The sequence below is a fragment of the Cavia porcellus genome, unplaced genomic scaffold (assembly GCF_034190915.1).
Source record: "Cavia porcellus strain 051 isolate PalLab524CR breed Dunkin Hartley unplaced genomic scaffold, mCavPor4.1 scaffold_17, whole genome shotgun sequence".
NCBI classification, from domain to species: Eukaryota; Metazoa; Chordata; class Mammalia; order Rodentia; family Caviidae; genus Cavia; species Cavia porcellus.
In genome coordinates this window covers 56,364,721-56,387,679 of record NW_026947500.1, presented here as the reverse complement: position 1 = coordinate 56,387,679, position 22,959 = coordinate 56,364,721, and the positions used below count along the sequence as shown (strand labels likewise).

The following is a 22,959-nucleotide window of genomic DNA, read 5'->3' as shown; positions in this document are numbered from 1 at the left end:
CACATCTAAATGCAAAGCATATCTGTAAACTTACTCTGCTGAAGAAGAAATCCACTGGGGTGACCAGATTTGTGCCATTTTTTTGGTCTTTCCTTCTTTCATTTTTTTCTTTTTGCAGGCTACCACAGCACCTATTTGCCAGTATGACAGTACATATGCTACAAGTTTATCTTTTGTTCTGTTTTGTTTTGCTTTTGGTGGTACTGGGAGTTGAACTCAGGCTCTTGTGCATGCTTGCCAAGCACCTCCAGCCCCAGGGGTTTCTTGTTTTGTGTTTTGCTCTTTTGCTCTCTGTACTGGAACGTGAATCTGGAGCCACATCCGTGCCCTTTTTATTTTCTCATTTTGAGATAGCGTCTTGCTAGGTTCCCAGGCTGCCCTCAGACTTGCGCTTCTCTGCCTGTGGCTCTCAGGCAGCTGGGGTCACAGGTGGAGGCACCAGTCCCTGTCTGGGTAACCTCCTGCTGGCCTTGGATTGGTGTTTACACACCATAATACCTATTGAAACACGAGTGTTTATCTTCCAGATGGTAGAGACATGTTGTCGGCAAACAATTTCACAAGAGTTCTTATCTCTGTGTGTCAGGTGTCAGGAAAGTAACCTGCACTTGTCAGAACGGGGTGAGAGAATAAAGCAGAAGCAGCCTTGGTTCTGGGGTGCACCTTCCCGAGTGTCCATGGGTTCTCCAAGGTTGGAGGTGTCACACCAGCAGAGTGGTGCTGCTCTGAGGAACTGCTTCGAGGTTTCCACTTCCTTCTCAGAAGGAGCCTTATTTCTAACCCTTTATCAAAGAGGGGCTCCTAGCATCTGCCTTTGGGGCTCAGGGTCACCAGGTCAAGGACGGGGAGGATGCCAGCCTCCGTCCCATCCTCTCCATTTCCTGCCGGTGCAATCACAACTGGGAACAGCATGCAGGTCCTTCCTTGTTTCCTTCCTGCCTTTCTTGGCCTGGAATCTAAGCTCTTGGGGGCCGAGAACTCTCAGGCACCACTGGGTTACCAGGTCCGAGGACCGTGACTGGCGCACAGGAGGCCCTCAATCGAGCGTGATGAAATGTTCTTTTTTTTTTGGCTTTTTCGTTTTTATCGGTACCAGGGATCAAACTCACGACTGCCTGCTTGCAAGGCAGGCGCTTATGCCGCTGAGCTAAATCCCCAGCCCCGAAATGTTCTTGACAAAGTGAATAACCTGTCTCCCGACCTCCACATTCTGACAGGGACTTCAGTTTCTCCTCAACTAAACCTGAGAGGAGCAACTGAGCTGGGCATGCACTACATCTGACCCAAAGTGACGTCAAGACACATGTCAGAGGCAGTGATCTTCATTGTAACCAACAACTTGATCGATAGAGAATGCCTCGAAAACCAGCTTGGCGCTCTGTGGAGCCCGTGGCTCTGAGGCACGGTGGATCTCTGGGCCATGATTTCATCTGTGGATTATTCTAAGGTAACAAAATAGCAGAGGGGGCCTGAGATGTGAGCCTGGGTCCCTATCTGCCCCTTCCTCTGGCTCTCTTGCCCTCTCTGCTTCCCTGCTCTCCTTTTCTCCGTGACACCCTGCCTCATGTCCACAGCCATGGACTGCACCCACTGTGGGCAGAAGCCTGCTGGGTATTTGTCCCACAATATAAAGGGGGATGACACAGATAACCTCCTGCCCTCAGTCTACGTTGAGGTGATATGGAAACTGTTCACAGCAACAAGCAGCACTTCTCTTGAACAGGTGAGCGTGAGTGTGGGGCCCAGCCTTCAAGAGAAGAGAGGAGCCAAGTGTGATGGCATATGCTTGTCATCCCAACAGTTGGGAGGCCGAAGTAGAAGGATCATAGCAAGTTCAAAACCAACCTGGGCTACAAAGTGAGCCCAGGGCCAACATGAACTATATAGCAAGACCCTGTCTGAAAAAGACAATGGGGAGAGGATATTTCCCTCTGTGAGGTTAGAGCTCTCCATGAAAGTTGGAGGAAGAAGCAGAGACCTACACTGATAACACTGAGGAAACAGGTGAGCACCAGGGCCCAAAACTTTATGTGAATTTCTTGGAGATGAAAAGTGGACAGAGGGCCCAGGATTTAGCTCAGTGGCATAAGTGCCTGCCTGGTAAACACAAGGTCATAAGTTCCATCCCTGGTACTGCAAAAAGAAAAGATAAGTGGACAGAAACGTCCTATTGGGAGGAAACTACAGTTGGGAAAGATCCAGCCTCCTGCCTGGCAGAATTCCAGGGAGTAGGAAGCCCAGACCAGGCTGGGAGGGATGCACAGGCTACGTCCAGGGCTCGGTGAAAGTGGATCCCATGAACACCTGCATCCATCACCTGCTGGTGACCCACACCTGCTACCTCTGCCCTCAGCCCTGCACTGGCCTCATTTATTCTCCAAAGACTCCGAAGGAATCCTGGGGACGATGCTGGCTGCTGCAGCAAGTGTAGGAGCAGCTCCTACACGCAAGGCCAGCCCAGGGCCCCTCCTGAGCCTGCAGCCCCAGTCCCCCAGGCATGTGGGCCCCAGTTCTTTTCCTCTGTTCAAACAATGGAATCTGCTTTCTGACTTGCCCGGAATAGAATCCATGGAATTTAGTCACATGGGCAAACACAGACGTCATATTTCAAAATCAGCTTCTCCGGGGGAGTCTTGGTTTTTCTTCCTGTTTCACAAGGTGAAGTGAGGCTAGTGATATAACTGGACCCACTGGGGACTCAGGAACCCAGGAACAAGGCTTGAGATCTCTGATGAATGTGAGAAGCCTCTAGCGATAGATTCCTGGGCATAACCAAGAGGATGGTGAACTCCTAGAAAGCTCACCCCAGGCTGTGTTGGCAGCAGCCTCAACACTTGGCAGAGAGGAATGGGAGGAGCCAGAGCACCCGGCCCCTTGGAGAGGAAGCCGGTTATTTTACTTATTTCTTCTTTAAACTCAGATAAAAATTCATGTATTGTAGAATGAATTTTAAAGCGCTCATCCATGGTATTTAGCACATTCCCATTCTAGTACAGCCGTCTCCTCTGTCTAGTTCCGAAGCAGCTTGACAGCTGAGAGGAGCCTGTCTGCCCCAGGGCTCGGAGAGGCAGGGCCAGTGTGGCCCCGCTGTAGCTGGTTCATCTCTTCCGGCCCATGGCAGGGTCTTGACCAGCTGGACAGGGTCTGCCTCAAGAGCTGGAGCCCAGGAGGGCTGGCTATAGTCATCGGCCATTTGAGGGCAGCTCTTCCCGCTCCCTGGGCTCTGGGGGCTCAGGAGACTTGGACTTCATCCTGAAGCTCTTCTGCTAAACTTTGGCAACAAAGACAACCTTAGGGATGTAGATTCAAGCATGTTTAGGACACCAATCTGTTCTTCCAACACCAAACACCATGCTTGGGTCTCAGATCCTTGAGAATGAATGAATGAAAGAAGCCGTCATTTGGGAGGCTGAGGCAGGAGGATTGCTGTGAATTCGAGGTCAGCCTGGGCTACATAGTGAGTTCAAGTGCAGCCTGAACTACCTGTCTCAAAAAAGCAAAATAAGGGGCTGGGGAATTTAGCTTAGCGGCATAAGCTCCTGCCTTGCAAGCAGGCAGTCGTGAGTTCGATCCCTGGTACCGATTTAAAAAAAAGCAAAATAAAACAACGAAAAAGGAGCCATTGTGACTCATGCTGGCCATTCTGGAAGTTTACTGGGAACCGTGTAACACAGGGCTACGACGACCATGCTGTGGATACCACTGGCCCCTAAAGAGGAAGGAGTGGGCTTTGGGACGAAAAAGTAGCAACATCCTGAGGCGCTCTGTGTGTAGGGACACAATGAGATCGAGGGGGGCTGGGCAGGACTCCTGAGTGTGAGCCATACTCATCTCATGGCCTTCCTGCATGGCTAGTTTCAGGGTCCAAGGGGCATGGCAATGGGACAGTCCCTTAGCCCTTCAAGGCCGGGCCAGTCATCAGCCCCAGGCTAAGTGGATTCCAGCGGTTGGGCAGCCCCATGAACTCCTTGAATGGGTTCTGAAGCTGAGACAATCCAGTCCCGGGCTCCTGGCTAAAGGAGCAACCACCTGGTCATCATGGGATGCTGGCAGGGGAGTCACCTCAGAAGTCCTCTCAGCTAAGTCCTGCTCGCCCCAGAGTGGAGTATCCGGGGTGAACTCAGGACTGGCTGCTTTCCAAGGCCTCCTGGGATCCCGCCGAGCCAAAGGAAGAATACTCAGCCTCTTGACTCCCAAGAGGGGTCAGAATTGCTTCCTGCCCCAGGGTCAGTGACTGGAACCTGACCTGTTGCAGTGTCTCAGAAGGGCCGGGTCCAGCCAGAGCTGATTCCCACCAGCTGGCCAAGTCTGGGGATCTCGTCTGGGGATCAAGGAGCAGTGGCTGCGTCCAGTGCCAGGGTTGGTTTGACTCCAGGCTCTGTGAGGGCAGGAATTCGGCCAGGCTCAGACTCACTGTGTATCCAGGTCCCTCCACCAGGCTCCCTGCAATCCGAGCAAGCTCCAGCTGTGACTGCCCAGCTCCTCTGCAGCCAGAGACTCGTCCCTGGGGGTCACACACAACAGAGGCAGTGGCACCGGGACAGAATCCCTCTGTGTTGCCTGGACTGGTACCTCAGCTTGCCATCCTCTGGCCTCAGGCTCTGGGGGGCTGGGCTGGGCCCTGTGGTAGGCAGACAGTAGGTGGTATCCCTGAGCCCCAGGCCTGGCTGCTCTCTGGAGATCATATCCAGGAGAGGGGTAGTGGTCCTCAGTTCCCACCTGCACCATCTGGCCCGAGTCTCCCTGTGTGGTGGATGAGACCAGTTCTACACAGTGGGCAATGACAGGAAAGGCAGGAGGGGACTGCGGCCCAGGACAGGTTGAGTTGTTCCCCAGGGGCTAGGGATTGACTGGGAAGGCTGAGACAGGATGGTGCTGTGGACTTTATGTTCAGGATGAAAAATGTGGTACAACGGACCTGTTAGGAAGAAGCCCTGCTGTGGGTGGCACAATGGGGACATCGAGGGGTACACGTACTTCTCACCTCACAAGGTGGAGAAGGCAGGGGGACCTGAGCTAGGGGAATGCAGGGCCACAGGCCAGTGGGGAAGATATGCCCGGCAGCTGCTTCCTGAGGCCACTGAGAATCGGATTGGCCAAGCCATGTGCTAGACAGAGGTGACCACTGGGAGGAGGCGGCTGGGGCCCTGCTCACCAGGGCTAGGTGCCGGGCTGAGCCCTGAGCATCCCGGATGCAAGTGCTGACATTCCGCATGGGGCCTGTGCTAGCCCTGAGCAGACCGGCTCACTCAGGGAGCCTTGCTCGCAGGCTTGGGGACAGGGCCTTGTGATCACATCGGGCTTAGTCAGGCTGAGGGGCTGCAGCCTGGACCGCAGAAACCTCCCTGCTTTCGGTGGCTCTCCCTAGGGTCTGCTCCGCTTGGGGAAGAGAGGAGGAGAAGGAGAATTTGGGTGCTTCCCAGTGGCCAAGGACAGAGAGCGCTGTGTGGTGAGGGCCCCCTGCGTGCGTGTGTGGACCCACAGGGCTGAGCTAGACAGTGAGGAGGCAAAGGAGACAGAGAGGACAGAGTTGGCCTCCCGGGGGCAGCGCTGTGATGTAAGCTCTAGGGCCTGGAGTTGGGGTCACAGATTCGAAGGCCTGGGGTGCGCCCCAGCTCTGCAGGGAGGCTGCATGGGGAGCAGGGCTGCCAATGCCAGGATGTCGGGAGAGCTAACTGAGCCTCTCTAGCATAGCAGCCCCAACACAACCCGGCCTGTGGCCAGTGGTTTCCTCAGAGTCAATTCCCGGAAGTGGGAGACTAGGTCCAAAGATGCAGACTATCCCAAATTTAGTGAGATACTATGGATTTGCCCTCTACAAACTTTTCTTTCTTTTTTTTTTTTTTTTTTTTTGTGAGTCAGGGTCTCACTGTGTAGCCCTGCCTGCCTTTGATCTCACAGCTACCCTCCTGCCTCAGCCTCCTCCAAGCTGGGACTGCAGGTATGTGAATTCAGCAGCTACACATTGATGACGACATCCTCACGAACTCTGGAAGTTCTCCATGTATGGGCTTGGTCAGTATGATCGATCCACTTCTTCCCACCGCTCCAACCCCACACAGGCAACCACCCTCTGCCCACCCTGCTTCCTGCAACAGTCCATTTTGCCATCTACGTCTGCAGGTGTGCGGCTTCCATTCCTGTGTGGAGCAGTTCGCGTGCACAGCACATCTCCATCCCCACCTGTCTCTCCCTCCCCCTAACACTTGAGAACCATCTTCCTACCTCCTACTGTCATCTTTTATTCTGCTCTTTATTTATACTCTGGGTTCTCATATAAGCGGAACCATGTGTCGTTTAAGTTGTGTGTCTCATTTATTCACTGGATGTTACAGTCTCCAGGGGCATCTGTCTTCCCGAAAATGACTCCAGCGCACCCTTCTTTATGACAGGGTAGTTTTCTGTATACCACCTTTTCTTTGTTCATTGATCTGCTGATGGGCATTCAGGCTACTTCCAAGATTTAGCTGTTGCGAATTAAAGTGCTATGGACACGGGCATGCATGGGTCACCTAGTATGACAGCGTTAGCTCTTTCTGAAAGGTACCTGGGGGGAACAGCTGGGTCAAATGGAATTTCTAGTGGAGGTGAATAGCCCAGCATGGGATGGAGCGGCTGTTACAATACAGGATGCTGGGGCTGGGGATTTAGCTCAGCGGCATAAGCACTTGCCTTGCAAGTAGGCAGTCGTGAGTTCGATCCCTGGTACCGATGAAAAGGAAAAAGACAAAAAAAAAAAAAAAATACAGGGTGCTTAAGGGCCCGTGAATGCGCCTCACTGTCAGAGACATCTGACACCCCACAAGCAGCGGGTGCGAGATCCCCCTGTCCCCTGGGTTCTCCCTGCCCAGGCCCCTCTGAGATCAGGGATCCCAGGGGGAACTCACCCTGCTGCCCTTCCCAACTCTCCACCAGAGCCCCAGGCAGTGAAAACATCAAATGGTCTGAATGCTGTGTGCCCCTCAAGATTCGGTGTCCTTGTCCGGAGGTGACCTTGTCCTCTTGTGACCCTGGCGCCAGTGCTCGGCTTACAGATGAGATTAGATGTGGTCGGAAAGTGTGATCACTGCTTGGGAACCCAGGAGATTAGCATGTGGGAGGAGGGAAGAAAGGTTCCCTTTCACTGATCACCCTGCAAACCTCAAATGTAGAGCACAGGAGTGCACACAGCCATCCAAGCCCTCTGCATCGCTGGCTTCCATAGCTGCCCCTTGGCTGCTTTAAGGGCCTGCACACCCCACAGTCTCCCTGGGGTTCCTGCAGCGGGCCCCAGGCCTCAGGTTCTGTTGGAAAGGACTTCTCAGAGCTCTTCATGAGGACCTGGTGCTGGCACCCCGGGGCCTTCATCAAACGTGAAAAAGACTAGAAGTCTGTGTGCAGATGGAAGACAGACAGGAAAGGAATACCTGTCTCAAATGCAGACGTTTTCTTTTGCTGTGCATCTGATGGGGGAAAGCAGGGCTTATCCTTCAGAGAGAGAAGCCAAGGGCCAAGGTTATGGGGACCCTTGCCATCAGCCCGTGCCAGTGGGCAGCTCCCCTGAGTCGCCCCTCCCCCGAGACTGGCCTCGGTGGGGCTGGCAGGGCCTTCAGGGTCTTGGACCACAAGAAGGGACTTATGCTTTGTCCAGTATTAACTTTTTGTTTGTGCATTCGTCCTTGTTTTTTTTTTTGTCTTTTTCCTTTTTATCGGGACCGAGGATCGAACTTACGACCGCCTGCTTGCAAGGCAGGCGCTTATGCCGCTGAGCTAAATCCCCAGCCCTTCGTCCTTGTTTTTTGAGCCAGGGTCTCACTGTGTGCAGTTTGGGCTGGCCTTGAATCATCACAGGAGGCTAGCTGCCTTCTTGTGAGACCCCTCCAGGTCACCAGCCTGTTCCTTTTGTGGCTGAGTAATATTCTACCATGTGACTCTATACTGATTTGTGCTGCCAGGGTCCTTCTGGGCCATGTTTTCTGGTGGACATCCATCTCATTCCCCACAGACATGTCTAGGGGTGGTATTTGTGGGCTGCTGATTCACTTCTCAAGGAAACATCTGGAAGCCTTTGTGGGGCTTTGCCTGCCTGAGTGCTGTGATCCCCAGGGGAGCGGTGGCAGCTCACCCTGCCAGGCAGTGCCCTCCCTTGGTGAGGCAGCAGCCTGGGTGCCTTTCCTGGTCCCACAGCAGATGTAGTCAAGCAGCTGCCCAGTAGAGATCACAAATCGGGGCTCAACCCATGGCTGCCCTGCTGTTGTCTGGGTCACATGACCCTGCAGTGAGTCAGGGACGTGCATGCCGACTTGCAGGAGGACTTAGGGTTTTCCTGATTAGCAGGGAACCAAGGTGGATAACGAAGTCCCCACTGCCTCCACCTTGGCTGTGGCACCACCAGGATCAGAGAATTACTGGCGGTGGCAGTGGGGCCTGAGAGCACCAGGAATTGGATTCAGATAACCCTTCTCACAGCGCTCATGGCCTGGGGGCGGTACAGCCACTGAAATCCCACGAGGACAGCCAGGTCTCAATGGTGCATTGTGACTGCTTTGGAGGCCCAGCCCTTGTGTGTGTTCAGGAGCAGGAGCAGCAGCCGAAAGCCTGGGACTCAGTGCTCATCACCCAGGGCAGGCTGCCCACCTCCCCAGGACTGCACACTAGAAAGTGTGATTGGCCTCTGAACGTGTGAAACCTGCATGAGTCCCAGCTCCTGTCATTTCGAGAGCATTGCAATGAGGTGGCCGAAGACAGGAGGCTGCCCCAGCTGATGATGTACAGCCGGGGCCTCCCTGCCTTTCTGCCCAGACAGGCAGCCTGGGAAAGGCACTGGTCAGGGGAGTCACCAGGGGAAGCAGGTGCCCCCAGGACCCTGGCGTGGGGACCACCCCCACCACCGTGCACCAAGCTGGCCAAGGACCAGCCCAGGCTCCCATTCCAGGGTCCTGTAGCACCACTCAGCAGTTGCTCTGTCCCTGCTGTGACTAGGCCTCGCCCTCCTCCTGACCTCATCTCTGGCACCTGCCCACTTTCTACACACAGCGAGCACCCTGCAAATCCAAGGAAGCCTCTGTGTTTCCCAGCTGTGCAGAAACCAAGTCCAGACAGCTAAGAAGTCACTGCGAGGACAGTCCTGTCACTCTGGCCAGCCTGCCCCATGTCCCATCTCAGAGCTGCCAGCCTGCATGTCCCGAGCTGCTAAACACATCCCCTTCCTGGCACCCAGAAAGACATCCCCTCTCCACCCAGTCGCAAGGACACAGGACCATGTGCCTATCCTGCTGGTGTGGAAAGGGGTACCAGGTCCTGGAGACTTGAGTGACTGGTCACTGCCAGCTGAGTCCAGCCCTAGCCAGCTCCTGTGCCTCCTGTTTCTCTGTGCTTGGAAAGTGGGATCTGGGCCAGCCACCTGGAAATTGCTGTCACAGAAAAAGCCCTAGGCCCTGGCTCCTTCCCTGCTGGACCTCCATGTCCAGTGCTGCGTGCTTGGGCCATGACGCAGGACGGGTGACCGTTTCCAGGCCTTTTGCTCCTTTATCCCGCCCTGCTCATGCTGGCCTCTGTCCAGGCACTGTCCTCTGCCTGACCCACTGCTTGTCCTCCCTGAGTCACCCTGTGTGGCACCCCAGGGTGTCACACTCAGGCCAGCAGCTCCTCCTAGGGCAGGGGATGGTTTCGCCTGTCACTGGACAATGACCCTAAGAGCACAGTCATCTTTTCCCTGCATCAGTGAAGATGGGAGGAGTCAGTGGTGCTGGTGTAAGATGGTCCCCGTGCACACTGGGGGGTCTCCACCTCCCACCAGTCATCCAGCGCCTCTCAGTGTGCAGCAGCCTGAAGCAGTGAAGGATACAATCTCCTCAGCACCCTTCCTCCCTATCTCTTCCAGATCCCTCTCCATCCGCTGGCCCAGGCAGGGGCAGCTGAGGCCCCAGTTGTGGCCAGAGTCCAGGCCACACTGGCCTAACCAGGCTTAGGAGGCTGGGGCCAAGGTCTGAATGACTCTAGGACAGAAGGGTGCTGGCCTTGGGGTGGGTGGCAGAGAGACCCTTGCACGAGCCATGGGCCAGCTGAGAAGGGGCTCTGGAGGGCATGGGGGATGGCAGCTGTACCAGGACCCTTAGCCCTGGAGAGTCAGCCTGGGTGCAGGCACAGGGTCAAAGCATGTCTCCTTCCTCGTCCTCCAGCGAGCAGGGCTGTGGGTGAACAGGACGGTGGGGTGAGGTTGGGGGACATGGGTGGAAGCCCAACACTGACGAGGACATGGAACGAAGCTTACAGTGACGGTGTACCTGGGTCCCATGATGATGTTGCGTCCCAGGTCAAAGCAAGGCCACAGAGGACCAGGCATAAATTGGTCTCTGGAGGGAGGACCCAGCTGAGAACCACAGAGACTGCAGGTTGGAGGCTGGGACTGAGCTGGCACTGACACACAAGACACTTGGACAGTGCAGGGGCCAGGTCCCCAGGCTGCAAGAGCAGGGTGTGTCTGGCTGGCTCAGGAGCCCATATGAGTCTGCACCTTTAAAAACCAAGGTAACACATGTGGCCAGCCTGGCACAGTCCCGGGCAGCCGGCAATGGCCTTGTGTGTGGACCAGGTGGGCTGTCCAGAAGATGCCTTAGGCCTTGAGGATGGTGGTGCAGCCCAGCCCCCTAGCTCTGTGCCTCACCTGTGTGCCCACATGGGGCAGCCATGGGGTCACCATCTCCTGTGCTTCGTGAGTAGGACCCAGATGAAGCCCACCTGACTGGTGCTCAGGACTGTGGGGCACAGCAGGCCCTTGTCACAAGGCTTCTCAGAAGGAAGGTGGCACAGGCATGGCCAGCAATAGTTACAGCATTGCTGCAGGGGTGAAAGCGGATGGCTTGAGATGCCCTGAAGCCAGGCCAAGATCTCTGGGGGCACAGAGGCCTCAGGCCACGTACGGTAGGGGACAGGTCAATGACGAGAGAGCTCCACGCAGTAATGGGGTACCACCCTGCTGTAGGGTGATTCTGCCATTCGCCTGGACCTTCTGCTTCCCCCACGACTTCTCTCTCTCTCTGACCTCTCCATCTTCGGCCCTGGTCCACCCGGAGACACGGAGTCTGGCAAACAGTGGGGGCAGTGTCTTCTTCCAGGTTGGCACTTTCTGTGCCAGGTGGGGCCGAGATCGGAGGCCCTGGTTCCAAGTGAAGGGCAGCGGGTGGTTCACTGGTGTCATCTCCCTGCCCTTGGCAGCAGACTCCTGAACTGCAGTGACCCTGGGCCTCAGCATCTGGGGCACTGCCCAGCTTCTGCCATTGCCCCAGTCTCTCCCCACGAGCCCTGCTACGCCAAGACTCTGGGTGGCCCTGGCAATGGAAGCAGAATGGCTGGGGGACAGAAGTGGGCTCAGCTACATGGGGTGCCCCTTGCTAGAGACCCAGGGCCACAGGGCTGGGACATCTTGTACTGCTCAGGCGGAGGCCAGTCTTGCTCCTTAGACCCCTTGCTGGCTGGCCCCCAGTGCAGGGGGAGCAGGCTTCAAGAAGAGGACACTTTCTGGGGTCTCGGCCAGCATCTGAGAACCCCAGGGTCTCAGCCAGCATCTGAGCATGGGTATAAGGCAAATGCACAGGAGCCCGGAGTCCAGACCCTGGGGCCCTCACTCTGCAGGGAGAGCAAGTCAACCTCTGGGCCTCGGCTGTGAAAACACGAGGGCTGCAGGTGGCCTGCGCCAGCATAGAGAAGTCAGCAGAAGTTGTCCAGGGGCACAGAACCCAGGGCACCTCTGCCAGTCCTCTGAGGAGTGTCGCACAAGGCCTGAGTCCCTGCCACTGGTAAGTGCTTCTTGGGCTGGAGCAGCAGCCATGGGAGGAGACAGGAAGAGTAAGTCAGGGAGAGAGGATGGGGGGCGGGGGCAAAGGAACCAGGGCAGCAGTGGAGCCCGGATCCCCGAGACCCTGGTGAAGATAGGTGGGGTAGGGATCGCTGTGGCCTGGCTGGTTGAGCTGGGTGTCGACAGCCATGGGGAGCTGGAGCAGAATCCCGTGCTTGCCTCTCCCCTCCTCCATGTCTGAGGGTTAATAACAGAAGCCACAGGGACTGCGGTGCGGAGAAATAGCTATGAAGGGGGCTGAGTGGGGACCAGAGCTGGGAGGGGAGGGCAGGGCCAGGGATACAGTGAAGCTCCAAGGACAACAGAGAGGACAGTTTCAGGATCTCACAGTGAGGTTGATGGGGGGTGTGAAGGGAGCCCTGACAATGGGAAGAAAGCAGTGGCAGGGGGTGGGGCAGGGAGACTGAGGAGTAGGGACTTCACCACCTACCTGACTCGGAGCCAGTGAGGGCAGCATCGCTGGCCAGGAAGTGGTTCGAGTAGGCGTGAGCCTGTCTAGAAAGGTCAGTGCCCGTCCTGGGCGTGACCACGCCATCATGCAAGACCGTCTTCTTAAGCAATGTGAGATTTGAGCTGAGATAGATCACGTACAGGTAGAAATTCCCCGTGGTGAGTGCATTCATTATGTGTATCTAAAATGCATCAATAAAATCTGATTTTTAAAAAAATTTGAGAGGCTTTCTGGATTTTGGAAAATCCACATAGAATTTACCAGAGGGGCATCCCTCATCTGAAAACCCAAAACCCCAAATCCAAAGTGCTCTGACAACCAACTTTTTTTTTTTTTTTGTACTAGGAATTGAACTCAGGACCCTGTACTTGCCAGGCAGGCACTTATACCACTGAGCTAAATTCCCAGCCCTAAATGGCCAACATTTTGCAGGTCATGTGTTTAAGAATTTTGGGGGATACTAGGGTGTCCCCTTCCACCATAGTTCATGGATTAAGAAAGGTATACCCTGCTGCTTTGAGAAACCCCACAAAGACCGGCCATGAGAACCTCGTGTGAGCAGGCAGAAACCTGTGGAAGCTGTGGATGCCTGGCAGTGGGCATACGAGCCTCAGGTCACCCCAACATTTGGAGAGAAGATGGCTGGACTCTGAACAGCAGAAAGGAAAGGAAGGACACTCACCACTCCTGGCCCTGGCCGTGGGGCCAAACCTCATCTTCATCTTTGAACAGATATGGTTTTGGTAGCACTCCGGACAACAGCTAAAGCCAGGCATGGTGGCACATGCCTGTCACCCCACACTCAGGAGGCTGAGGCAGGAGGATCATTGCAAGTTCAAAGCCAGCCTGGCTACATAGTGAGTTCAAGACCAGCCTGAACCGCATAGAGAGACACTGCCCTCCCTCCACAAAAAATAAGACAACAGCTAAAAATCCTACCAGAAGGAACCGTCTCAGGCCATGATTTAAGCCAGTTTAGAAGTTACAGCTTGGGTGCTGGGGATTTAGCTCAGTGTCATAAGCACCTGCCTGGCAAGTGTGAGGTCGTATAACAATGGGCTTTAAAGAACAGGCTCTGCTGCCCAGCCCTTAGGGAGAACTCAGAAGGCCAGGCAGTGACATGCAAAACACAGGAAGCCTGGCACGAGCTCTGGAGGCACTGCCGTGACCACCTTGTACCCAGCGTGGGCAGTACCCCCGCCTCTGGAGACTATGGGGACTGCTGCAGAGAAGGCAGCTACGGGGGACAAAGGCCCCTGCTTCACCTGTGGTGACTTTAAAACAGAAGTTCGCAACTCCTGGAGGGGAGAATGGGACCTGGGGCCATGGAAGATGTGCGGCCAAGTTGGGTGGGGGGAAGGCTCGGGGCAAGGATGCTGAACTGATCCTTCTGTGACCACAGTGCATGAAGACTGAAGTTGTCTCTGTTGTGGCAACTTCAAATTCAAGGCCAGTTATTTCAAACATTCCCAACTGAGTCACCCCAGGCTCATACTCAAAAAGAAAGAAAGGCTGCCTCCATCAGGACCCGCTCACAAGTCCCACACTGGGGTTTGTGTGACCCCAACAGCCAACTGGCATAACCAGGTGAACCTTCAGTCTGGAGGGCTGGCAGAGTCAGCCCCATTCCTACCCTGTCCTCCCCCAAACCTGTGTGGGAAAATGAGCTCACCCCAAATCACCCCTCTGCATGCCTCAGAGCAGCTTCTCACTGCTGAAAACATCCAAGTCCTGAGAGATCAACGCAGGAGTGAAATCCCAGTGTCCCTGCTCCAGCCAGGAGCCTCCTGGTGCCTCTCTTGCAGTGGACATGGGTGCACCCTCGGAAAGTCTGCTTTTCAGGCCATGTTCACAGTGGAGTGACCTTTATCTGGACTCACCTAGTTACAAGGACCTTTCGCACTCAGGGATCTGGACCCAGGAGATAGCTCTGAAGATCTGGAACAAACAAGTTTGTCAAACCTCACAGGTCACAGCAAGGCCTGTGAGCCCAAGAAAGGAAGCAGGGAATCCAAGCTCTACCCTCCTTCCTCCCCGGCCAAGACCTCCTGGCCTTGCTTTCTGTGTGATTCAGTGATGTTACCTTGGGCTTTTGTCAAGGGAATGAATACCAGGAGGTATACCTGGCGGGTTACTCATGTTACCATGGGCACTCACCTTAACCCAGCAAGCAGTATTTGTCACGGATCCCTAATGCAGCAGAAGCGGGGGAGCTTCTCTGTGGCAGAAGAGATGAGTTTTCAGTGAATGACTTTCAATTACATACTGCTTCCGGACCATGCACCTCCCAGGCCCTGGTATGCACCAGTCAGTGCTCTTCTTTCTCTCCACTTTCTGCCCTAGAGCATTGCCTAAGTGGTTAAGCTGCCTGAAGCTCAGGGTCCCCAGGGCTGAGCCTTCCCCAGGGCAGCCCCTTCTCGCCACCTGACCGTGGGAGTCCTTGGTGGCAGTGCTGGGCAGGGGACAGAGAGGTGTGTGAGACCCACAGTCCTTTCCCATGGCACAGTGTGGGGTCCCACGTGCCACGTTTACTCCCTGCCCATCACCAGCACTGTGTGTGTCTGCGGCACTGTGCCAGGGCTGAGTGTATAGCAGCAGACGAGATGGATGTGGTCCCGCCTTTGAGAAATTAACAGTCTAGTGGAAAGACAGGCAATAATAAAGCTGCAAACCGGCTATTACGAAGCACCACAACTATGTGCTAGAAGGGAACACAGAGGGTGGTGGAGGCCTGTGGAGATCGAGGGCGGCACGGGAAATGCTGGCGTCTGAGTTCTGTGCCAGGCGTGGGCAGGGGCAAGGAGGAACACTAGAGGCAGAGGTGGTGACTTGGGCCACTGCCAGGAGCAGACAGGAGCTTGACCGCCCCAAGCCTATGGGCACACTTGATATGATCCCACAAACCATGCTGTGCTCCATCAAGAAAGTCCCAGCCAGAGCTGGAGGACCTGGCCTGTGAGAGAGTGGGGAGGCAGTTTGGGGGTGCAGCTGCTGCCAGGCTGTCTGTGAGGTTGGTTCCAAGGCAAGAGGGGAGGCCGGTTGGGTTCAGCCAACACAAGTTGGAGCTGCAATCCTGGAAGCCAGTGAGCACAGGCCTGGAGTACAAGGCTGCGCCCACCACAGCCTGCGCTGACCTCCAGGCACCCTCCTGCAGGACCCTAGGCACCAGCGGCTCGAGTGAGGATGGTGGAGCCCAAAAGCTACCCCAGGTATGAGAGCTGTAGCCATGAGAGGGTCTGAAGCTCCTCCAACTTGGACAATATGGGTCTCACCAGCCTGGGGCACAGGGGGCTCTCACAGCACCTGGCGACAGATAGCACCAGCTGGAGGTGCCCGCTATGCAGAAGCAGGATGGCAGTGCCTCTGTGTGTCTGCACCAAGGAGTGGGGAGACCCCACAAACGTGGAAACCTCGTGCATGGGGTCTCCCCTGCATTCCAAGCACTTTGAGGCTGCAGCTCCAGGCAGCACCAAGCCCCTAGGCTGTGACATGTCCTGCAGGCACACATCCATGGGAAAGTTTGGCAGGCAAAGCAGGCCCAGCAAGAGGTTAGCAATCCTAACTGCAGTCACATAGCACCGTAACACTGCACGGCAGTGAAAGCTATTTAAAACATAGGAATTGTTTCCTTCTGGAATTTCCCATATATTTTTGGACCCAGGCTGATTATAGGAAACTGAAACCTCGGAGAGCAAATCCACGCTACTACATGAGCCCAGATCTAGAAACTGCAGTTGTCTGTCCCCCGGGCAGTATGACAGGTTCTGTGAGGATGCATGGTATCCGATCAACGTCACCCCAGGGTATTGGGGCCCCAGGATGTCCCAGCCGCACTGAGGACACAGGAAAACCATGGTGGGACACAGGGTTCCTAGGGACCCCACCCTGCCCAAGCCCAGTTCCTAGAGGCAGCATGTAGACTGTTGTAGCCTGCCCTCTGCATCCCCATCTGTGTTGGGCCCAAAGGCAGCTACGAGCCCTCTCTGGTGACCAGTGGCTCCTGAGATCCCACCACTCTGTCTCCACACCCTGGACTCCCAATGCGCCCTGGGCAAGTCCTCTGGCCTGCCCAGCTCGGGCAGCTGAAGCCAACCCTGACCCCTGGGGCTGCACCTCGGGGACCTGCTTGCTCAAAGTGGGGGCTACATGACACTCACCCAGACTCCTGGCACCCTGCCGGGGGTGCGAATGTGCTGGCACAGAGACTATGTGCTCAGGAAGGTTCCAGCAAAGGATGCGGTATGTCTGTGTGTGTTCTTAAAAATTGGCTAGGATAGGGGCTGGGGATTTAGCTCAGCAGCATAAGCGCCTGCCTTGTAAGCAGGCAGTCGTGAGTTCGATAACCAGTACTGATAAAAAGGAAAAAGACAAAAAAAAATTTAAAAATTGGCTAGGGTGTTTTTTGTTCTTAATTTTTCTTTATTATTTTAGTGTCCATGAGATCTATGGTTGTGACTGCCTTTTCAATTTTGAGCACACGTGGTGGCACGCGGCTGTACTCCCAGCACTTGGGAGGCTGAGACAAGGGATTGCCACAAGTTCAAGGTCAGCGTGACTGCACAGTGAGACTTGTCTCAAAAGTAATTTTTCACATTAGTAATTTACATTCTCTTTTTCTTAGCCTGCAGGGGATAAAAACCACTAATACAAAAAAATTTACAAGGGCTGTAATTCTTTAAAATTTATTTTTGCATTTTATTTTTATTAGTCTGTGATGACAGTGCATACTGACCACATTCACTAAAAGGAGCTGCTACATGGACAGAAGATGTCTTCATTCCTTACTGTACTTTCATTTTTCTTTAAACTGGGCCTGGTATCCCACGCTTGTGATCCCAGCTACTCTGGAGGTGGAGGTTGAGACAAGAGGATTGCAGGTTCCGGGCTGTGCTGGGCAACTGAGCAAAATAACAGAAAGTTCTGCTGGGATAGAGCACTTGCCTAGCCTGAGTGAGCCCCCCACCACAATAAAGAAAAACATTTAAAATTTGACACATGGTATTTATAAATCTCTATGGGGTACATACCATAATACCAGTCTGCAGTGTTGTGGTGAAATCCAAGTAATTGCATTTCCACATTGCTGAATGTGCGTCATTCTGCGTGCCAGACCCCCTGCACTCTCCTGGTTATTTTGAAATATTCCATAAACTGTCAAGGGATACCGTTTCTCCAGGGCACAGAGAGCAGCGGAGCGAATCCACTTCACTGCGTTATGTCACCTCTTTTCTAACCCTGTTTATCGCCTCCTGGAGTCTGGTGACGTTCTTTTCTCCCTGCACATAAGATTACATGTCATTTTCCCACAGAGTTCTCTCTCTATTACCTTTTATGAACAAGTCCACCTGTGGCAAATTGGAAACGAGACCCCAAAGAGCTCGGCCTGTCGGACAGCTAGAAGAGTGAGGCGTAAAGGCCTTGTCCCCCTTCCCTGCCGCCCGAACCCCAGGGCCTTTGCCCTTGGGACTAACAGGAAGAGAAACCACACGCACTTGTTTGGCTGAGCCTGCTGGTGATCATAACCCAAAGGTCTCTCAGCGGACAGACATCAGACAAGGTAATGGAGCGGCTTCAGCGGCCTTGTGGTCACCAAGCCCATTCTGCCGCAGGGTCCCAGCCCCTACTTTGTCACTCATGCATCTGACCAACTAGGGAATCCACACAGCCACCCCCTGTCACCCACCTGGGGTCACAGTGGAAGACCCGAGGACCTCTGTTCGCGGAGGACAGGAGGAGAAGGGTTTGCCTAAGATAATGGGGGTGCATCCCTTAGTTTGAGAGGAGTTTGTCTCTATGTCCCTGTGGGGCTGAGGTCGCTGAAGGTCTGGGGGCGTAGTACATGTTGGCAATGCGTCTGGCTCCCAGGCCTCCATCTCCAGGACACAGGGGACCAGTGGGGCAATCTGGCGCCCCCCCCCCAGCCGCACGTGCTGAGCAAAGATAGCTGGGAACTGCAGGCCCTCAGCCATACCAATCTACAAGCTAGGTCACTTCTAGCTTGCATGAGTCCCTAGAGCAGGATGGCCAAGCCTCACTTCTGCCCAACAAACCTCTCATAGGGGCCCCTGCGGCTGCCTACCCCAGAGCTCCAGGTAGAGTTCTGGGAAATGCAGTTTGGGGCAGTCCATGTGGCTCAGTGGACACCAGACACTGAGCAGGCCACCACAGCACCCTGGGGCCAGGTGGAAGGCAGAGGGCGGGCTGCTTACGGCGTGCAGGCTGGGACGTGGTGAACTTCTGGCTGGACACTGTGACCTCTGTGGCAGCCACTGTGCTTTGGGAAGTCCCCAGCCCTGCAGCCTCCCTTCCCGAGCTCTCCCTTACTCCCAGGTGAGGGTCCAGCATGTGGTGAGCCTCGGGCCTTTTCCACAAAGTGCTGGTGCTTGGTGGGCCTTGAGGAGAACTGGAGTCTTTCAGATGCTTGGGACCCAGAGGAGCAGTACAGAGAAGCTGCGAGAGGGGAGGCAGAAAGGGCTCTCAGGCCTGGGACAGGCTCCTTCCACCTGCTGGTGGAGAGGACAGCCGGAAAGTGAGGCTACCTGGAGCTCCGAGTGGAAGGTGCAGATGGTAGACGGGAGCAATGCCCACGGGGAGAAAGTGCATTGCCCAGGGGACTATGGAAGCTACTTGGTGATCTCACTGGAGCGGCAGGGGCCCAAATGCCCACAGTGCTCCTCTCCGCCTTGGAGGTCGCTCTTCCTGGTGGAAGAGCCATAGTCTGCTGAGCATGAATCCCAGAGGACCACAGAGCCAGTGGCTGAATGCTCAACACCTGGAGTCACAGATGAGGAGAGTCAGGGTGACCAGAAGCCTGAACCAAGGAGGAGAGAGCCAGAAGCATCACAGGCACTGAGCGCTTCTCACCTGCTTAGGTGTCATGCAGGCCGTGCCCTCGCAGCCTGTGTCTCAGTGATACAGTGCGTTTTCCTAGGACTCACAAGCGTCTCCAAGAGGAGAGTGACTGACTCGGGGCCACTTTGCTCTGAACAGGCCCCACATGTGCCAGTGCCCATGAAACTAGGGCCTAGCCCATCTCTGGGCCTCAGTTTCCCTGTCTTCCCCAGGCTACCCTGCATGCACTGTCACCCCTGCCCCTGGCCTTACCTCAGCTTCTGGTGGCCCCACCTGCCCCTGCTCCTCTCTAGCCTGGAATACCTGGGGCTCCTAGGCACTCCCAGTGCTGGCCCAAGCCTCCTGGCATGGGTCATGCACCCACTGGGCTCGGAGGGGACACCTGCGCCCCTGTGGCACGCAGAGCAGCCCCGGAGGCGTGGTAGTGTCATCTTTATCTTGCTTGGCGAGTCCTGCAGGACCTTGGGCAAAGAGCCTGGAACTGAAGCCAGAGACACAGATAGCCCATCCAGGCCAGGCGGCCACAACTTCAGGACCTCGGCATCTGGTAGGGTGAATCAGAGAAGCAAAGGGAATGTTAAGCCACCACCAGCCCCAGCTGCAGGCTCTGTGCGCAGGTCCCACCTGCAGCAAAACTTGGTCGTGTGGTTTAACTGGCTCTGCTAACAACACTAAAAGTGCTTCCCCGGCCAGGAGGCAGGAAGATTGGCACAAGTGTGAGGCCAACCTGGGGCTACATAGGTGAGACCTTGTCTCAAAAAAGACAAAAGTGCTTTGATGGTGGCCAGGGCAGCCCCAGAGATCTGCGGGCAGGATCACCATCCCAGGGTTTTGCATAGGAAAATGGACCCTTGAGCTAGTAAGTGGCCAGGTCCTGCTGGTGGGGAGTGGGGGATGCTTGATCTAGGGGCATGCCTGCCTCATTTACTCCATAGTCCAGACTTTCAGAGCTCAGAGAGGACCTGCTGTGTGCCTTTGGCTGTCACCATCCGCCTGCTGTGTGGACACTGTCCCATCTGGGCAGTGCAAGTTGGTGGAAAGGCTGTGGGTGGCAGAGCACACACAGGAAAGCTGCCCAGCTCCTCCCCCACCACTGGAAAATGCACGGCCATCGGGACTCCGAGAGTGGGACTCAGAGCCTGGTGCACGATGTCCCTGAGAGTCACTGAGGAGATTGTGACAGTGATGGCAGTGGCCCAGGATCCCAGCACCCAAAAGTGACGCAGCAAATTCAGGCCCAATCCAAGCTGCACAGCAAAACCCTAACTCAGAAACAAACGAGCGAGGGAACAGCATCTGTGGGCCCCTCACCAGGCAGGTGGGTTCCCAGGCAGATATTCAGGGCATTTAGCTTTCTTTGTAACCATCAGCCTCCTCTTCTGCAAGGTGGGTGCTAACTCCATTATATAGGCTGGAGGTGAGGTGACTGGGTCAAGAGAGACAACAGGAGTGAGGGGACAACTAGAAACACACAGGGTTGCACCAGCCCTGTGGACCAAAGATGGTCTGGCCACTAGCCTGGCCCTGGCCCGGGAACAGCCCCTCTCATGCCTTCTCACCTTTGTGCCTTTGTCTCTCGGATGAAATGGGTGAGGCTGTATTCCTTACCTTCTCCAGTCCCCGTGAGGCTTTGTTCCTCCGAGCTCTGGGACTTAGCAAGCACATGTGACTTCCTGCAGCCCAGCCTTTGTCACTCCTGTGCCTCAGATCAGGGACCCAGAGCATGTCCTTCTGCAAGATGACAGCTGTCTTCAGTCATCAGATGTCCCTCAGGTGCCCATAGGTGGGCTTTGGCAAGGTGCTGGGTTATGACAGTTTGTGACTGACCCCCGGCTGGGGGCAGGGCCTGGTCCACAGTGAGGTGTTGACCCAGGAGGGTTTATCCTTCCTACTCAGCTTCCTGGCCACCAGGAAGTGAGCCCCTCTCCTCCGCCAGTCCCTTTGCCACGTGGCTTCCTCTTTGGAACCGAGAAACCAGAGACCAAAACACAAGCCAAAATAAACCTCTCCTCCTTCAAGCCACAGGCATCCCAGCAAGGAGGACGGTGACTAAGACATCTGGCTTCCTGATCAGACTGTGCGGAGGATTCCTACCACGGTTCTGCACAAAAATAAGAATACAAGATCATGTCTTCCACAGCACTCTGTCCTTTTCCACTCCCTAGTGCAGGGCCTGGAAGCCAGGGCTCAGGCAAGCTAGCTGTGCCTCAGCCCCAGGAAACCCTCACCGCCTGCATGCCTTCCTCTCTCACCCAACCTTGTCCTGTAACACCTGGGTAATCACAGCACAATTACTGAGTTTTCTAAATCCAGTAAGAAACAGTGCAACCAACATGTGGAATTAAACATCACGGTTAGCAAGACAGGAAAATGAACAAAACTAATTAAATGGTAAACATTCCAGTCTCCAGGCTAGTATTATATGAGCATGGTTGATGTGAAAACCAAAGGCTGGTTTGCAAGCCAGGCCTAGCATTGTACACCTGTGTGTGATCCCGTTACATACTTGGGAAGCTGAGGCGGGAGGATCTTGGGTTCAAGGCTAACCTGGGTCATATAGTGACTTTGAGGCCAGCTTGGTATGAAGACCCTGTCAATTTTACATAAGAGGATCAGACTGTAGCTCAACAGGGAGAAAAAGTGACAGAAAGACACAACCGTAATCTGGAGCAGGAACAGAACCTGCTCAGTCTACATGCGGATATATAAACAGGCACAGATGAATCTGTGTGTTTCAAATGGCAGCAGCTTCAGGAATATTGTAAAAGTAAAGGCTCATTATTACTTTTGTTTTGTGTTTTTGAGACACGGTCTTGCTATGTAGTTCAGGCTAGCTTGGAACTCACTATGTGGCCCATACTGGCCTTGAACCCCCATCGATCCTCCTGCCTCAGCCTCCCAAGTGCTAGGATTACAGGCCTGTGCCACCCTGCCTTTTTAATGAATGGAAACCTAAATAGCATGAAAACAACAAACATTTGAACTCCTCCTTTGGAGGGCCCCTACGGTTTGCTGCTTGTCCTGCACGGTCTCTGGGTATAGACAGCATCCCTCCTTACTTCATATCGCATTTCCTGATGTCCTGATGAAGGGGTTGCTCTCCCAGCCCCTCTACCCTTTCCCAACCAGGGGCCTGTGTGAGAAACAGAGATGGTGGAAAAGAGCACAGTACTGGGCCACGCTTTGAGGAGCTAGGCCATGGGGGAGGTCATGGCTGCTGGCCTCTGCAGAGGGTCCAGGAGGCCTGAGGAGGAGGGTGAGAGGGCACCTTCTGGTCATGCATGGCTGGAGGGCTATGCTCCCCATGCCCCCGGGGCTTCCCAGGCAAAGGTGAGGGGCGATCCTGTCTCCTGCCTTGTGGTGACAGCTGAGGTCACCCACAGGATGACAAGGGTCACCGTGCACAGGAGGTGATCCTGCCCTGGACACTGTACTGGATTCCACAGTCCTTGGCGAACCTAAACAGTGAGTCAGTGGAGGGTCCCTGTACCGTCCTAGGCTTGGTCCGGTGGGGACGGTTGGAGGAATCTAGCACTTTAAGGGGCGGGGCCTGTGGAAAGGCTGCAGGTCATCAGGAGTCAGGCCTCAGAGGGGGCGGGGCCACGCCCTTCTAGTCCTCCCTAGCTTCTGTGCAGCCCCTAATCGCGGCCTGGGACCTCTGAAACCCTGTCCGAATCAGTCCTTTCTCCTTATAAGCCGATTTTCTCTGCTAGCTTTTGCAGTCATGGAAAGCTGAGTTAGAGTTGGCAAGGGCTGACCATTCATGAAATTCCACAACGGGGCCACAGGAGAGGCAGGAGAAATGACTTAGAAGATGCAG

The 22,959-nt window shown here is 54.9% G+C and overlaps 3 long non-coding RNA genes across 5 annotated transcripts; 1 reads left to right on the top strand and 2 right to left on the bottom strand.

Annotated features, from left to right (window-relative positions):
- Window positions 1–6,020: 6,020 nt before the first annotated feature.
- Window positions 6,021–14,221, bottom strand: LOC134470990 (uncharacterized). The gene is made up of 4 exons (XR_010040286.1): window positions 13,960–14,221; window positions 12,267–12,468; window positions 6,888–7,066; window positions 6,021–6,702 (listed from the first exon to the last, which is right to left on the bottom strand). It is a non-coding gene; the product is annotated as an uncharacterized LOC134470990 (long non-coding RNA).
- Window positions 14,222–15,164: 943 nt separating this feature from the next.
- LOC134470989 (uncharacterized) lies at window positions 15,165–21,542 on the top strand. The gene is made up of 3 exons (XR_010040285.1): window positions 15,165–15,496; window positions 17,597–17,844; window positions 21,159–21,542. It is a non-coding gene; the product is annotated as an uncharacterized LOC134470989 (long non-coding RNA).
- On the bottom strand, window positions 16,959–21,161 carry LOC111755646 (uncharacterized). 3 transcript variants are annotated; one of them, XR_010040283.1, is made up of 7 exons: window positions 20,748–21,161; window positions 19,152–19,683; window positions 18,827–19,059; window positions 18,612–18,737; window positions 17,971–18,033; window positions 17,315–17,563; window positions 16,959–17,185 (listed from the first exon to the last, which is right to left on the bottom strand). It is a non-coding gene; the product is annotated as an uncharacterized LOC111755646 (long non-coding RNA). The 3 variants fall into 3 exon arrangements; XR_010040282.1 differs by having other exon boundaries at window positions 17,971–18,737; XR_010040284.1 differs by lacking the exon at window positions 17,971–18,033.
- Window positions 21,543–22,959: the final 1,417 nt, after the last annotated feature.